The sequence below is a fragment of the Girardinichthys multiradiatus genome, chromosome 20, assembly GCF_021462225.1.
Source record: "Girardinichthys multiradiatus isolate DD_20200921_A chromosome 20, DD_fGirMul_XY1, whole genome shotgun sequence".
Classification (NCBI taxonomy): Eukaryota; Metazoa; Chordata; class Actinopteri; order Cyprinodontiformes; family Goodeidae; genus Girardinichthys; species Girardinichthys multiradiatus.
The window spans coordinates 41,899,030-41,915,376 of record NC_061812.1 but is presented as its reverse complement, the minus strand read 5'-3'; the positions used below and the strand labels follow the sequence as shown (position 1 = coordinate 41,915,376).

The 16,347-nt window shown below is 43.2% G+C and overlaps 1 long non-coding RNA gene across 1 annotated transcript; it reads left to right on the top strand.

Annotated features, from left to right (window-relative positions):
* Positions 1–311: 311 nt before the first annotated feature.
* Positions 312–9,182, top strand: LOC124857484. Its single transcript, XR_007035606.1, has 3 exons — positions 312–436; positions 6,824–6,964; positions 7,057–9,182. It is a non-coding gene; the product is annotated as an uncharacterized LOC124857484 (long non-coding RNA).
* Positions 9,183–16,347: the final 7,165 nt, after the last annotated feature.

Below are 16,347 nucleotides of genomic sequence, written 5' to 3'. Positions count from 1 at the left end.
GTTAAAACAAAAGAAAACTATTATGCAGTATTCCTATTTGATTCTGAATTTTTCATTAAAATAACGTTTTAATATTGCAGCCTAAAAGGTATACCACAGTGTCCTTCTATGTTTTACAAAATAGCGTCCCAAAATAACTCCAATCCCTCCTTGTGTGAGGCATGATTTGTCACCATCAGCAAATAAATGCAGTGATCACAGATTGGATGACATAATTTGACCGTCACAGTCATAGCAACCTGGAGAGGAGGATCTGGCATCTTGATAGGATGTGGTCTCTGTGGCTAGGCAGCTTGGTAGCGTAATGTTCTCAACCTTGATTTTTCTGTGCTCCTCTTTGTGCCTTTGTACCTGCGCTGAATATTTATATAACGAACTGGGAGAGAGGATGAGAGCAGCTGCATTAGATAGCGAGAGTGTTAAAAAGATGCTGCAGGTGAGGACACCATTTTTAGTTTTTTTTTTCCACATTCTGAAGCCATTGGGTGATAAAATGTTCCTTGCTATGGAATGATGCTGTTTTCTAGTGCACCATGAAAACTACAGCATGCCAGCAATTATGAAGAGAACTGGCAAAGTTCCTCTTGTTTGAATGAAAGGTGGATCAGCCCTCCCTTTAAAAAAACATCCAGGAGACTCGGGCAGCGGAGAGAGTTTAGCTTCTGTCAAAGCCATCTGCTGCTCCTTTAATCAAAATTGTTTGAACCGTGTCACATTCATTCTCTCGGTCTCACCGTTTACTCCACAAGTCTCAGTGGAAAGAGATGACAGAGAGAGGAGAGGGAGCATGGGTGGGAGAAGAATGTGAAAATGGTGTGTGCGTGTGTGTGGTGTGTGTGTGTGTGTGTGTGTGTGTTTGTGTGTGTGTGTAAGAGGTTCTGGCAGCGGGTGGGTGGGTAGGTGGGAGGAAGATAGGGGTGCGAGCAGTGAAAGAAAGACTAAATGTCACTTTAAAATGCAGCGCGTTCCTGCTAATGACCAGCATAACACTGAATTAAAATCTGAGCAGTGTTGTGTCTCTTGTTAGGCAGATTTTCAAATATTTAGAAATCTGCTCAAAGAGTTTACAGTGAGAATATCTCTTCATGAATGGATTTTTTGCCTGTTTTCTTCAGTGAAATATATTAGGATGCACTTATGAAGAAGTGTTTCTCCTTGTAGTTTGTGTGTCTATGAGACAAAAATGGGCAAGTTACCTCAGTCCACATCTCTAAAAGTTGGAAATGTATCCTTAACCCATAGCTTTTTTCAACATTATGTAAGAATATCAACATATGGGCAGAAAAATATTTAATTAGCCATCTTAATGTTTTTTTTTATTTGATATTGCCTTTGGTCAAATCTAGTCCTTGCCTTATTTGTATTTAGTGTCCTACAGTGTCTTACAAACTTTGAACCTTCTTACAACCACTAATTTCAATGTATTGAATTGGGATTCTCTGTGGTAGACCAGCATGTTGTACAGCTAAAATGTGAAGGAGAAGGAAAATGAGACTGATTGTCTTCAGTTGTTTTACAAATCAAAATCTGAAAAATTTAGCATTTGTATTCAACCTCTCTGAGTCAGTACTTTTTAGAACATCCTTTTGCTGCAATAACTGCTGCAAGTCTTTGGATTTGTTTATACCATCTTTTACAATGATTCCACACAGATTTGTTTTTTGACAATCCTTTGCTAAACAGCTCATAACAATTTTCAGAACGTGGATTTAGGTCTTGGCTTTGACAGGGCCATTCTAACACATGAATATGGTTTGATATTTCCTTTATTCCTGATCTGGCTTTAGGTTCAGGACAATTGCAGGTTTTCTTCCTGAATTGCCCTGCATTTAGCTACATCCATCATCTCATCAACTCTGCTAGAGAAAACTCTCCCACAGGATGATACTGTCACCTCTATGTTTCACAACAGTAATTGCATGTACAGGGTGATGTGCATTGACAGTAATGCTCAGCTCACAAAGCAGTTTTGAGCTCAGCTGTCAAGAGCACCTTCATCCACATGTTTATGTTCTCTAAATAGCTTGTGGGAAACTGCAAATAAGATTACCTGTGGCTTTTTTTCCCCCTACAATAGCTGAGGGGCGTATCTCTGCAGCTCTTCCACAGTTACCAAAGCCCTCTTGGTGCTTCTCTGAGAAATCCTGCCTGCCTGCCAGTTAGGTAGGTAGCCATGTCTTAGTAGCTCCGTTTTCAGATTACTGATTGAGGAGTCCTCCATGAAATGTTCAAAGCTTGGACAGTTGTTTTATAACCTAACCTTGCATTACATTTCCCCAAAACTTCTGACCTGTCTGCTGAGTTCCTTGGTCTTCATGATGCTATTTGCTCACTATTGTTATCACTTAAATCTTAAAGAACAGGTGCATGTACACCGAGATCACATTGCATAAAGGTGGACTTTATTTTTTTAGTATTTGACTTCTGAAGATCATTGGTTGCATTGGATTTTTAGAGGTATCACATTAAAGGGGCACGTGACGTCGCCCGGTACGGCGGAGCCGGGGTCCCACCCTGGAGCCAGGCCTGGGGTCGGGACTCGTCGAAGAGCGCCTGGTGGCCGGGTTGCTCCTCGCGGGACCCGGCCGGGCCAAGCCCGAACAAGAGACGTGAGGCCATCCCCCAGTGGGCCCACCACCTGCAGGGGGAACCGTGAGGGACCGGTGCAAAGAGGATTGGGTGGCGGACGAAGGTGGAGACCTCAACGGCCCGATCCCCGGATGCTTAGGCTGGCTCTAGGGACGTGGAATGTCACCTTGCTGGGGGGGAAGGAGCCTGAGCTTGTGCGGGAGGTCGAGAGATATCGACTAGAAATAGTCGGGCTCGCCTCCACGCACAGCGTGGGCTCTGAAACCCATCTCCTTGAGAGGGGTTGGACTCTCTTCTACTCTGGAGTGGCCCACGGGGAGAGGCGGCGGGCTGGTGTGGGTTTGCTTGTTGCCCCCCAGCTCAGCCGTCTCGTGTTGGGGTTTACCCCAGTGGATGAGAGGGTTGTATCCCTGCGCCTTCGGGTTGGGGAGAGGTCTCTGACTATCATTTCAGCCTATGGGCCGAGTGGGAGTGCAGAGTACCCTGCCTTCTTGGCGTCCCTGTCGGGGGTGCTGGATAGTGCCCCTCCCGGGGACTCCATTATTCTGCTGGGGGACTTCAACGCCCACGTGGGGAACGACAGTGACACCTGGAGAGGCGTGATCGGGAGGAATGGCCTCCCCGATCTGAATTCGAGTGGTGTTTTGTTATTGGACTTCTGTGCTAGTCACGGATTGTCCATAACGAACACCATGTTCAAACATAAGGGTGTCCATCAGTGCACTTGGCACCAGGACACCCTAGGCAGGAGGTCGATGATCGACTTTGTTGTCGTATCATCAGACCTTCGGCCGCAGGTTTTGGATACTCGGGTGAAGAGAGGGGCTGAGCTGTCCACTGATCATCACCTGGTGGTGAGTTGGATCCGCTGGAGGAGGAGAAAGCCGGACAGACTCGGCAGGCCCAAGCGCATAGTGAGGGTCTGCTGGGAACGCCTGGCGGAGCCCTCGGCCAGGGATGTATTCAACTCCCGCCTCCGGGAGAGCTTCGACCAGATCCCGGGGGATGTTGAAGACATAGAGTCCGAGTGGACCATGTTCTCTGCATCTATTGTCGATGCTGCTGCCCATAGCTGCGGCCGTAAGGTCTGCGGTGCCTGTCGTGGCGGCAATCCCAGAACCCGGTGGTGGACACCGGCAGTAAGGGATGCAGTTAAGCTGAAGAAGGAGTCCGATCAGCTGTGGTTGGCTTGTGGGACTCCTGAGGCGGCTGACGGGTACCGTGAGGCCAAGCGTGCTGCGGCCCGGGCTGTGGCAGAGGCAAAAACTCGGGCCTGGGAAGAGTTCGGTGAGGCCATGGAGAAGGACTACCGGTTGGCCTCGAAGCGATTCTGGCAAACCGTCCGGCGCCTCGGGAGGGGGAAGCAGTGTTTTGCCAACACTGTTTATAGTGGGGGCGGGAGACTGCTGACCTCGACTGAGGACATTATCGGGCGGTGGAAGGAGTACTTCGAGGATCTCCTCAATCCTGCCATCACGCATTCCGTGGTGGAAACAGAGGCTGGGGACTCGGGGTTGGACTCTTTCATCACCCAGGCTGAAGTCACCGAGGTGGTTAAAAAGCTCCGCGGTGGCAAGGCTTCGGGGGTGGATGAGATCCGCCCTGAGTACCTCAAGTGTCTGGATGTTGTAGGGCTGTCATGGTTGACACGCCTCTTCAACATTGCGTGGCGGTCGGGGACAGTGCCTCTGGACTGGCAGACTGGGGTGGTGGTCCCCCTTTATAAGAAGGGGGACCGCAGGGTGTGTTCCAACTACAGGGGGATCACACTCCTCAGCCTCCCTGGTAAGGCCTACGCCAGGGTATTGGAGAGGAGAGTCCGACCGATAGTCGTACCTCGGCTTCAGGAGGAACAGTGTGGTTTTCGTCCCAGCCGTGGAACACTGGACCAGCTCTATACCCTCTACAGGGTGCTCGAGGGTTCATGGGAGTTTGCCCAACCGGTTCACATGTGTTTTGTGGGCCTGGAGAAGGCATTCGACTGTGTCCCTCGTGATGCCCTGTGGGGGGTGCTCCAGGAGTATGGAATCGGGGGCCCTTTATTAGGGGCCATCCGGTCCCTGTACGAGCGGAGCAGGAGTTTGGTCTGCATTGCCGGCACTAAGTCGGACCTGTTCCCAGTGCATGTTGGACTCCGGCAGGGCTGCCCTTTGTCGCCGGTCCTGTTCATAACTTTTATGGACAGGATTTCTAGACGCAGCCAAGGGCCGGAGGGGGTCTGGTTTGGGGACCAGTGGATTTCGTCTCTTCTTTTTGCGGATGACGTGGTCCTGCTGGCCCCCTCTAGCCAAGACCTACAGCCTGCGCTGTGGCGGTTCGCAGCCGAGTGTGAAGCGGCTGGGATGAGGATCAGCTCCTCCAAGTCCGAGGCCATGGTTCTCGACCGGAAAATGGTGGCTTGTCCTCTTCAGGTTGGAGGGGAGTTCCTGCCTCACGTGGAGGAGTTTAAGTATCTCGGGGTCTTGTTCACGAGTGAGGGAAGAATGGAGCGGGAGATCGACAGACGGATCGGTGCAGCTGCCACAGTAATGGGGGCGCTGTGCCGGTCCATTGTGGTGAAGAGAGAGCTGAGCCGAAAAGCAAAGCTCTCAATTTACTGGTCGGTCTACGTTCCTACCCTCACCTATGGCCATGAACTTTGGGTCATGACCGAAAGAACGAGATCACGGATACAAGCGGCTGAAATGAGCTTCCTCCGTAGGGTGGCCGGGCACTCCCTTAGAGATAGGGTGAGGAGCTCGGCCATCCGGGAGGAGCTCGGAGTAGAGCCGCTGCTCCTCCACATTGAGAGGAGCCAGTTGAGGTGGCTCGGGCATCTATACCGGATGCCTCCTGGACGCCTTCCTCGGGAGGTGTTCCAGGCACGTCCCACCGGGAGGATGCCCAGGGGACGGCCCAGGACACGCTGGAGGGACTATGTCTCTCGGCTGGCCTGGGAACGCCTTGGGCTCCCCCTGGAGGAGCTGGAGGAGGTGTCTGGAGAGAGGGACGTCTGGGCGTCTCTGCTGAGTCTGCTGCCCCCGCGACCCGGTCCTGGATAAGCGGAAGACGACGAACGAACGAACATTAAAGGGGACCAAATGCACACCACACTTTTTAGATTTTTATTTGTTATACAAAAAATTCAAAACTTTGAATATTTTTTCTGCTTTTACAGTTATGCATTACTTAGTTTTGGTTTATCATATTAAATCATAGTTTTGGTTCCCCTTACTGTAAGTCATCAACAATGAAACAATGTCAGGACACAGTGCAATGACATTTGAACTCACACAGGAGTTGCTGAACTAACACCTAACAAGTAGAGCCTTTGTATGATCACATGGCAAGATAATGATGAATTTTAATTTATGGTAAAATGAGCATCAATTCCTTCCTATAGCAACACATAGAAAGATGTAGAAATTAGTTGTGCGCTCCAGAAATTTGGCCTCAATGGCAGAGCTTCTTTCAAGCTTCTTTCAAGACTTGAGACATGGCAGAGGTTCACCTTCCTGCAGGACAACAACAAACATAAATATCAAAGCAAATTTGTGTGCTAGAATGACCCAGTCAAAGCCCAGACCTAAGTGCACTTTATGATCTTTGGCAAGGCTCAAAATTTGCAGTTTTCAAAATATCTCCATCCATTTTAGTATTTTGATGTGCATATCTGATGGAGACACACCCTAAAAGACTCCCAGCTGCAAAATTTGTTCTATAAAGCATTGACTCAGAACAGCTAAACATAAATGCACAATACACTTTTAAAATGCCTATAGGTAAAACGTTAAGTCCATTTCTAATTTCTTTTCACAGTTGTGTACTACTTTGTGTTGGTCTTTTACACAAAATCTTAATTGAGTAAATTTTGTTGTTGTAATGTGGCAAAATCTGAAAAAGTAGAAAGGCTTCTTTAGAGACTGTTGAGTAAGAAAGAAAAAGCTGCAGAGGAGCTTACCTGAGGTGAGGTAGGGACTTTTTTCTGTACTTAAATGACTAGTTTCTGTGAGGAAAGAAGATTTTCATTTGCACTCAAAGGCTGGGTGCTTTAAATCCTGCTCCACATTCCTCCTTCAGCTTTAACACTTTGCTCTACTAATAAAACGTGACTTCTGTCCCCTTTGTGACTTGGTTTTTAATGATGCTCCTGAGGAGAAAGAAAATTGGAATTTTCACCTTCACCAAACAGCTTCCATATTTAGTTACTAATATTTTATCCATGTGTAATACATGTGCTGTTTTACATATCTAGGTGAAGGGAGAGGACTGGTTCAGCCGTTTATCACAACTGTTATTGGAGTTATATAGAGCGTCAACCTTCTGCGGCACAGCGGGGTTTGAGGCTGTCAAAACTCTGCAGTAAAGGGAGAACATTTGGTACATTTTGCAGAGAGTAAGTGGAGATTTTATTCACAGTCCAAAAGTGACTCCTACATTAGGAGAAAGACTATCTGCACTCACGCTGCCACTGCTTCTCATCTACAGCATCCCATGGCGCCTGATGAGTCTCATAAGGAATCTGCTGCAGACTGAGAAACACAGAAACATTTGCTCAAAGATGGATCTGGATCAATCTTGGCCTGCACTTGATGTTAGCGGAAGTATTAACCTAGTCATGCAACACATATTTCATACTTAGGCAAATTCAATATGGCTCTATGTGGGATGAATGCCCAAACAAATTGCACTGAAAATAATGTATCAAATAACAGGCCAAATTCAATTTTACACACATTCCCTGGAGACATGTTTGGAGAAGTTGCCTGCCAACCCTCAATGCGAATGCACGCTAAGAGTGAGAAGGAATGCATCAACAATCGCTGATTGTTTTCCTGCCGAAAATAGAAAATTTTAATTTTTAAGACTGCCAGCATCTTTTGGTTTGCCTGGATCTGCCTAACAATGCCTGCTCACAATGATTTTCTATCTTTAAATGATCATTTTCCAATAGACATCAGACACGCTAAAGTTAAGTGCTGCTATGCTATCAAGATGCCTTTATTAGTTTGTTAATCCCAAGCACAGCAATCTTGGAAGCAGGATTACCTCCTGCCCAACTGCATAACACTATGTTTTTGGAACAAATTAGATTTAATATCTGCTGGGAAATTCTCAATGGTGCTCACATTGCAAGAAATGTGTGTATGCACTGTTTCCAGATAAAGCTATTTTTTATTACAAATCAACTTAAAGTACCTGAGATTTTACAGAAAACCCATGTTACCTGCTGTATGTCCTCGCCCATTCTTCCATCCTGCATAAGTCAGGCGTGTGTCAGTAAACTGTGAAATAAAACTTCACACTCCCTGTAGCCAGAGGTTTCAGTGAGATGCCAAAGTTCTTTATTTCTTTTGGAAACTGAAAGCCTTTAGGGCAGAATCTGCCAGAAAAATGTTTAATAAGTGTGAACCTGCAAAAGACATGTGGATGTTGATGTTAAGCACCAGAATGGTGCAGCTCTGCAGCAACAGAAATTGCAAGTAATATTTAGTGTGGCATTCAGTTTATGACTCTGCAATCAACATACTTAAGAGGTTTTAGGAAATGTCATAGAGATGTTTGGAAATTTTGTATGTAATCCTTCTGAAATGCTGTCAAGAAACCGCAAAGGTGCTACAGTATGTTAATTTTGACAAACAAAAGCATCTAAAATGATGTTATGACTCACTGCAGTTTTATCAATCAATCAATCAATCAATCAGTCAATCAATTTTTATTTATAGAGCACTTTTCACACACAATGAGGGGAATGCAAAGTGCTTTACTTAAGACAAAAACAGGAGGTGACGGAAAAAGGCAAAAAACACCACAAAAAAAGCGAAAAAATAATAAGCTAAATTTACAAAAATGTGCAGTTAACCTAGGAAGAACTGAGGAAAAGCACTTGTGTTGATGATAGAAAGCCACTAGAGGAAGAGACTCTAAAGAACATTGTTTCTAGAAACAAAGTATAACAATATTAGTTTTCATAATAATAAATAAAAACTAAGTAAATAATAAAAATAAAAAGATAAAATAAAATACAAATAAACTAAAATCTGTAATTAGGTTAAACACTAATTAATGATGAGAGTGAAACAAAATAGTTTGTAGGATAGCTGCACAATATATGACATCACAGTTATTATTGCAATATCAATGTGCGTAATATCGCAATGGCAAAGGACACATTGGACACAATATTAGATAAAATATTATATTTTAAGATCCAATATATTTGGCCTGTTAAATAGACTTACCTGCCCTTGAAGGCCACACATGATTTATATTTTTTAGATGCCAAAACTCACATAGCTGTGGGGGAGTTGTGGGAAGACGGAGATGAAGAAAAAAAGAGAAAGAATGAGTGAAGCATGGTTTTACTGATATTATAATCAGCAATAGAACAGTTATTTTTTCCTAATATTGTGCAGTCCTAAACTATAACATGATTGAAATCCAACATAAAGCCCAACTCAAAGTGTAATTTAACTACAGATATAACCAGGTGAATACTTAAGCTATTTATATTATATTTATTTATACATATAATTGGTTTTAGTTGCATTTTAACGTTTCTGTTTATGTGATGCTTACATTATTTCTAGTCTTACTACTATCTTTTGTGTGTGTTTTTTATATGATAAACTTACCCCTGTTCCTTTATTTTCCTGTACATTGAATTACCTTGTGTATGACCAGTGCCATTCAAATAAACTTAGCTGCCTTGCTTTGCCTTCTTTTGCATATTATCATATTAGATGGCTAATGTGATAAATGTTGTGGGGTTTAAAGTCATTAAAAGCATTTTAAAATAAGTTCTAAAATGTACAGGTAGCCAGTGCAGAGACTTTGGAGTAGTGGGAGCTCACTTTCTGATCTTCCTCTGGATTCTTTTGGCTGAATCCTGGTGTAGTATTAGCGGAGCTCCTTTCTTTTTAAGAAGACCAAAAAACAGAGCTCTGCATTAATCTTTGCTATAAAAAACCAAGAGAGAAACAATCAAATTCTGGCAATGCTCTTCAGATGTTAAAATGCATTCTTGGTAACATTTTTAAACATGAAGCAAAAAACTTGGAACCAAACTCAGATGATGGATTTAACAATGCTGCATGAAATGTTTAAAGCTTGATAATTGTTTAATAACCTAACCCTGCTTTATACTTCTTTACATTTTCATTACTGACCTGTCTGCTGTGTTCTTTGGTCCTCACATTCAAGGGGATGAAACACTGATCTGTTGGAATTTGATTTGCTATTGATTTTCGTGATATTTCATTTAAACTGAATTGAACTGTGAAGTAATCTTAGATGGCTTTTTATTTGTAATGACCGTTAAATATATTTAAATGAATCATCTCCCATCTATAAAAAAAGTTAAACAGCGAACAGCAGAAACTGTACTGGAAGATGGCATGAATAGTGTCAATCAGAGACTCCCTGCAGCAGTGACGATTGCTCTAAGACTGCAAGGGAAGCTCAGCTTCACCTAAAATGTCAAAAAATAAGTGATCAAATATATACTGTTGTGTGTACATGTCATTGACTAAATATGCGCTACAACGCGCAAAACATTTGTTCCGAATCAGCCTCTTATCACTGGTAATGACCTCAATCTGTCCCCTCATTCTCTTCAAGGTCCCCATCCTCCAACATCTGTCAGCTGTTGATATCTGTTAAGTCTCCGAAGTTTCTTCTCATCACTTCATTCTCTCTAGATCAAGCTCCCTCTACGCCTTGTCAGGCACACACCTCATCCCTGTCTACGCCTTGTCAGGCACACGCCTCATCCCTCTCTATGCCTTGTCAGGCACACGCCTCATCCCTCTCTTTGTCTTGTCAGGTACAGTCCAGCCCTTTCACTCCTTGTCAGGCTCACTAATTTTCTTTGCTATCTTTCAGGTTAAGATCATCCCTTCTCTACGCCCGCCAGTCAGACCAACTTCATTCCCATACTGTTTTTATTTCAGCCTCGGCCCACACCTCGGCCATTTTTGGGGGTAAGACATCTCCAATTCTAATCCTAGATGTCCATTCAAGCTCATGTCATTATCGGCATCCATGTCTTCCGCTGTTGTCCGAGCGCCAAAGATATGAACTTTATCTATAAACTCCTCTTCCTAGTCTTCACTTCATGCTTCTTATTATCAGGTGCCATCACATCTTAATCATTTAACTTCATAATTTTTTTTCTCATAGGTTCAATTCTCCTCTCTTACTCCCTCACTGGCCTCTCCTTCACTCTCCCTGCCTTCTCTGCTTAACTTCCACCGTTGTCCGAGCGCCAAAGATATGAACTTTATCTATAAACTCCTCTTCCTAGTCTTCACTTCATGCTTCTTATTATCAGGTGCCGTCACATCTTAATCATTTATCTTCATAATTTTTTTTCTCATGGGTTCGATTCTCCTCTCTTACTCCCTTGCTAGCCTCTCCTTCACTCTCCTTGCCTTCTCTGCTTAACTCTTCATCATCCCCATTACCTCCGCAGCAATGTATTAATTTCTCGATGCTGCTGCGGCACAAAATATCATCCTCATTCCCTCCCTGGCAATTTATTCATTGTCGATACCTCCGCGGCACGATATCATTGCCTCCGCAGCAATGAATTCATTTCTCAGTGCCTCCGTCGCACTTCAAAAAAAAAAAAAAGCTAAGAAAGCACCATCCGCAGGCACATTCAATGATGTCTTGGCAGGCATTTCTATTTAGTTAGTTAGGCTTTCACTATCTCCACCATGGGCAGGCGCTTTCATTCATGCCTCAGCAGGCATTTCTATTTAGATAGTTAGGCTTTCACTATCTCCGCCATTGGCAGGCGCTTTCATTCATGCCTCAGCAGGCATTTCTATTTAGATAGTTAGGCTTTCACTATCTCCGCCATCTGCAGGCGCTTTCAATCATGCCTCAGCAGGCATTTCTATTTAGATAGTTAGGCTTTCACTATCTCCGCCATATGCAGGCGCTTTCTCATGAGAGAGACTAAAATACACCCTTTAATCAAACTTTTTGACAGGTGACCTTTGGCCTTAAGGGGGGTCATGGGTGATGGGGGCAGGGAGGTCATGGGGTCAACCGGGGTGTGTCCGAGGGGCGTAACCGTGGATGCTGATTGGTTGTCGTCATTAGGGGCGATACCTTAAATGAACCAATTATAATACAAGGGTGTGTTTAAGGGTGTTACAGGGAAGGCCTTAAATGAACCAATTACAACCCAGGGGTGTGTTTAAGGGTGTTATTAATAATCTGTATGTTTTTCAGGCGTTAATACATCTAAAAAAGACATGCATCCTTTTATATTTATAAAGGTATAATCAACTTAATGCTGGCCTGTCACATGAAATCCTAATAAATTGAACTGTGTAACCTGACAGAATTGTAAGTTCATTTTGCTTTACAGCAGGACCTATTTGCTGAATATATGAGCCAGTCTAAATCAGTTCAAAATAGAAAAGACCTAAAAGTAAATAAAGATTGTGCTTCCCTACATCGCTGGAACGAGCAAACCTTCCACTTCTGCGTCAACAGACTGGAAGCCAGGAGAAAGAGGTAAGACAAATATGAAATTAACAGAAAAACTTTACGAGCCCTCGGTATACTGTTTCCAAGTTATAAATTGACTCTAGCGATGATGTGTTTGTTTTGAATCATGAGAGACTCCATTTTAGGAAAAGGAATGATAATTTTAGTTACCTGTAGCTTTTCTAAAACATTTTTTTTTTCATCTTAGAGCAAATGTTATTGAGAGACTTATTGAAACAGTTATTCTGTAACTGAACTCCCAGTCAACATCACCCTCGGCCTTCTGATTCAATTTCCTGACCAAGTGTGTGACACAGGGCTATAAAGTAATTAGAACTCTCCCAACCCCCCGCTCCAAAAGAGTCAATATGTAGGTTCATGAACAGGTGAGACCCCCAGGGCCTGATGTATATCAACGTTCGCTGGTTTCCCATTACTAATACATGCTTCTAAAAGGAAATTCTTGTTTTTTGATTTTGGTAAAGTTTACAGAGACAGCTTCCCATGTCAGAGCTCACTGAGTTATGTCCACAAGAAACAGTGCAATGAATAGCCAATATGGTAATTGGACCTCTTTTTTTTCATTTCAGTGTGTTGGCAGTAAAAACAGGTTTAGTTTCACAGTAGTCACAGAGACCTCAGAGTTGTGTACATTGTCAAGCGTCAAGTGTGCTACAGCTAAAAAAGGTTTAAACTTGTTACACTGAAAAATACTAGTAGAACTCTAGTTTAAACTTGTTACAATGAAAATACCAGTAATGACAAGAAAAACATGTCGGTACATATTTCAGGAAACGAAGAAATTGTTGAATCTGCTTCTAACGATTCTCAGAAGTACAATGCCATCTTTAGAAGTAAGTATTTATCTGTAAGAAATCATTAAATGCATGTGAATGTTCTCTAATATTGTTTATATATATATATATATTGTAGAATATAAACTATCTATGTGTGCATTGTAGAATATAAACTATCTATGTGTGTAATGTAGAATATAAACTATCTATGTATGTAACTGGAATGTGTGGAAATAGGGGGGGGGGGGGGGGGGGGTCAAGCTTAGGGAGTGAAGCATAAGGGGGTCAAGCTTAGGGAGTGAAGCATAAAAACTGCAAAGTCATAAATTGGTGAATGACAAGGGAGAAAGAGTAAAGAGAGGGCAAGGTCGTAAATAGATGGAGGATGGGGGAGACAGGGAAAGATGAGTTTGCCAGAAGGGAACAACTAGAAACACTCCTTATTTGGACCTAAGGAAATGTTATGCTATATACATGAGTGACACGATATATGTATATGTTGAACACACCCTTGAGACTGAATAAAACGAGCTGAGAAGCGAAGAGAGGGCAGAGTTGGACTCATAGGTTTTCACTGGAGTCTATCTCTCTCACTCTGCGCAGAGGCGAACTCAAAGTTGATTGTACTTTGTGTTTATTTCACTCTTTTGAAACCTGTACCCAAATCAACGGACCCGGGGAAGCAAAGACGGCTTCGATAATTGGGGGCTCGTCCGGGATTTGGAAGAATTAGGTGAAAAATTGGGATCACTGACGAGGACCAAAAGACATCAGACACAGGCTAGCCAAAAACTACAGAAAAGGTAAGCAGAACTTGTTTAATCAAACTCTGCTTTTGGATTTTCGATAGGCTAAATTAATATTGTGTCTGATGTCTAAGTAAGTCTGAAGTCTGCCAAAACTTAAGAAAAAGGAGTGTTATAAATGTTGACTAGGATTTACACTGGTGAATAGGATGTTGTTTTAAGAGAATTACAAGACTTAGTGGTGGTGTTGTGTGGAAAAATATAGTAATTTCTCGAACGTGGCGGGTCAGAGTAACCCTCGACAGAGGACTACTGTTAGCTGGGTTGGAGGCCCGAGGAGAGTGAGAAACCTCAAATTCTACAGAAAAGTAAATACACTAAGATCAGACAAAACACTTGGGTGTGAATGCCGTGTTTTACGTGAGTTCTGCCTCAGTAAAACCGGATTACAGACGTAATAAAAGAACAAGCACATAGTCTGAGAATAAGTCCTGTGAAGTGATGAATTGTGAGCTGAAATACAGGAATTCAGCAAGACCAGGCTTTTTGGTAAAAAACTCATGAGCTGTGCGCAGAGGAAATTATCTGTGTTACAGACATTTTAGGCGGAGTGAGTGAAAATTTGTGTATGACTGGAGAGCAGCGCGACTCTCATAAGCAGGCGACTGAATGCAGCTTTCTGTCCAGAAACCGAACGGTGATAACGAAAGACAGACTGCTGATTGCTGCTTTTGATGTGTAACGGAAATATTTATTTGTGAAAACTCAGATTATAGACGTCTGTATAAATACAGAAGGAACAATATAAGCGGTGGAGATAACACCGTAAGATATACAAATAAATGAGCTGTGAGTTGGGTAAAACCAACGACATCAGACAGAAATAAAAGTTAAAAGAATGAGCTGCTAGTTGGATAAATAACCAACAAACAGACTTGTTAGGGTTAAAAAATTAATGAGCTGTGAGTTGGGTATTAATAAACCAACAACATCAGACTTGTTAGAGTTAAAGAGTGAATGAGCTGGACACAAAACACACCAGCAAAAATTAGACAAGATTTATAGTTTAAGTTCATGAGCTGAGACACACACTGGCCACTAAAAACAGGCTTCTGGGGGTTGAATGTGTTCTGGTGTCTTGGAGGTTGGTCAGAACTGAATGAGTGAGTGACTGAGATAACGCATTAAAAATATATCTTTTAGAAAAAAGGATAGTAGTTGTCATAAGATGGAAAGTGAATTTAATAGAGAAATGGATATCAGTGCAAAAGAACAGAATGATTCATAGAAAACCATAGAAAATCAGCTGTTAATAATGAAAACTGCTATTAAGAAAACAGTTGAACACAGAGAGGAACAGAAGTTGGTTAAACGGATGGATTCTAAAATAAAGGAAGAATTGTCAAAAGATGGAAAGAGCAAGACAGATAGAGAAAATATTGGCAAGTGGTTTTGGTTGAAGGAAAAAAATGCAAAACAGTAGAGAGACTTGGCTGACAAACAGTGTAGAGACAGCAGATGGTTGAGGTGAGGAAAATGGAAAGAACTGAGAGACAAAGCAGAAAAAGATGGAAAATTTTGGTCACAGATGGGAATGTTGTGGCAAAGTTGTGACCATGCGATGACTGACCAGAAAAGTAGACAGATTAAAAATAGCAGTACAGTTGAAATGCCACCATCATATGACTTTCTACCAAATCAGCCCACTCTATCACACCACACGGCCCCCACCTCTCCCCTTACTGGCTTATATCCCACGCTGAAAGTAACTGGGGGAAAAGTCAGCGTGTGTGATTTACCGCCAGTAACTGCTCAGCCTCCTCCTGACCCCTCCTGCTCGGCCCCCACCTCTGTCTGCTCACATTCCACTGATGGGTCTGTACTCTTATCCGGAGGTTCCTTAATTTCACAGGATCCATTAACTGACCCATTTGCTGACCGGGTATTACGGGACAAAATGCGGCCAGCTTCTGGCCCAAAAAAGTGTTCCACCCCGTATATTTCCCATTCACCTAGTGATATGGAATTGGTCACACCTCTGAAATCAGATGTAACATGAGGGCTCAGTTAATATGTCAGTGTCAGGGAAATGGATAAATGACGAACCACTGACTCCAGTAACTTATCATGACGCTGCTATGCAGGCACCACCTATTACAGTACAGAATCAGTCACCAATTGAAAATGAGGAAGCTATGCCACTAGTACCTGAGACTACTCCTCCCCCCGCTGGACATGGTTATAACATGAGACCCCGAACCCAGTCCAAATCTTCTTATATGGGTCCACTGTTCCAACAACAATTTGGGGCAAATAGATACAAGCCTTTTACACTGGGAGATCTTACCACTTTGTGTGACAAATTGCCTCCGATCTATATGTTTACAGACTCTAGACTCCCTGACAGCAGGCACCACATTAGCTCTAGGTGATTACAGGGCCATTGCTGGGCGATGCATGAAGCCACACAGCTGTAGGGACATAGAGCTTGTTGCAGGTACAATAGCAGTACCAGATGGGGTCCCACTTACTGCATATTCCACTCTTATAATCATGGCTCTTAGACAAATGTATCCAGTAACCAGAGGACGTACCATTCCAAAATTTGAGTGGAAGGCAAACACAAATCCTAGAGAATATTTAGATCAGTGCAAATCCGTGTGGCAAACACAGACAGGAACTAATCCAGACAGAGCTGGTCCCCAAAGGGACTGGTTCCGGGATGCTGTTTT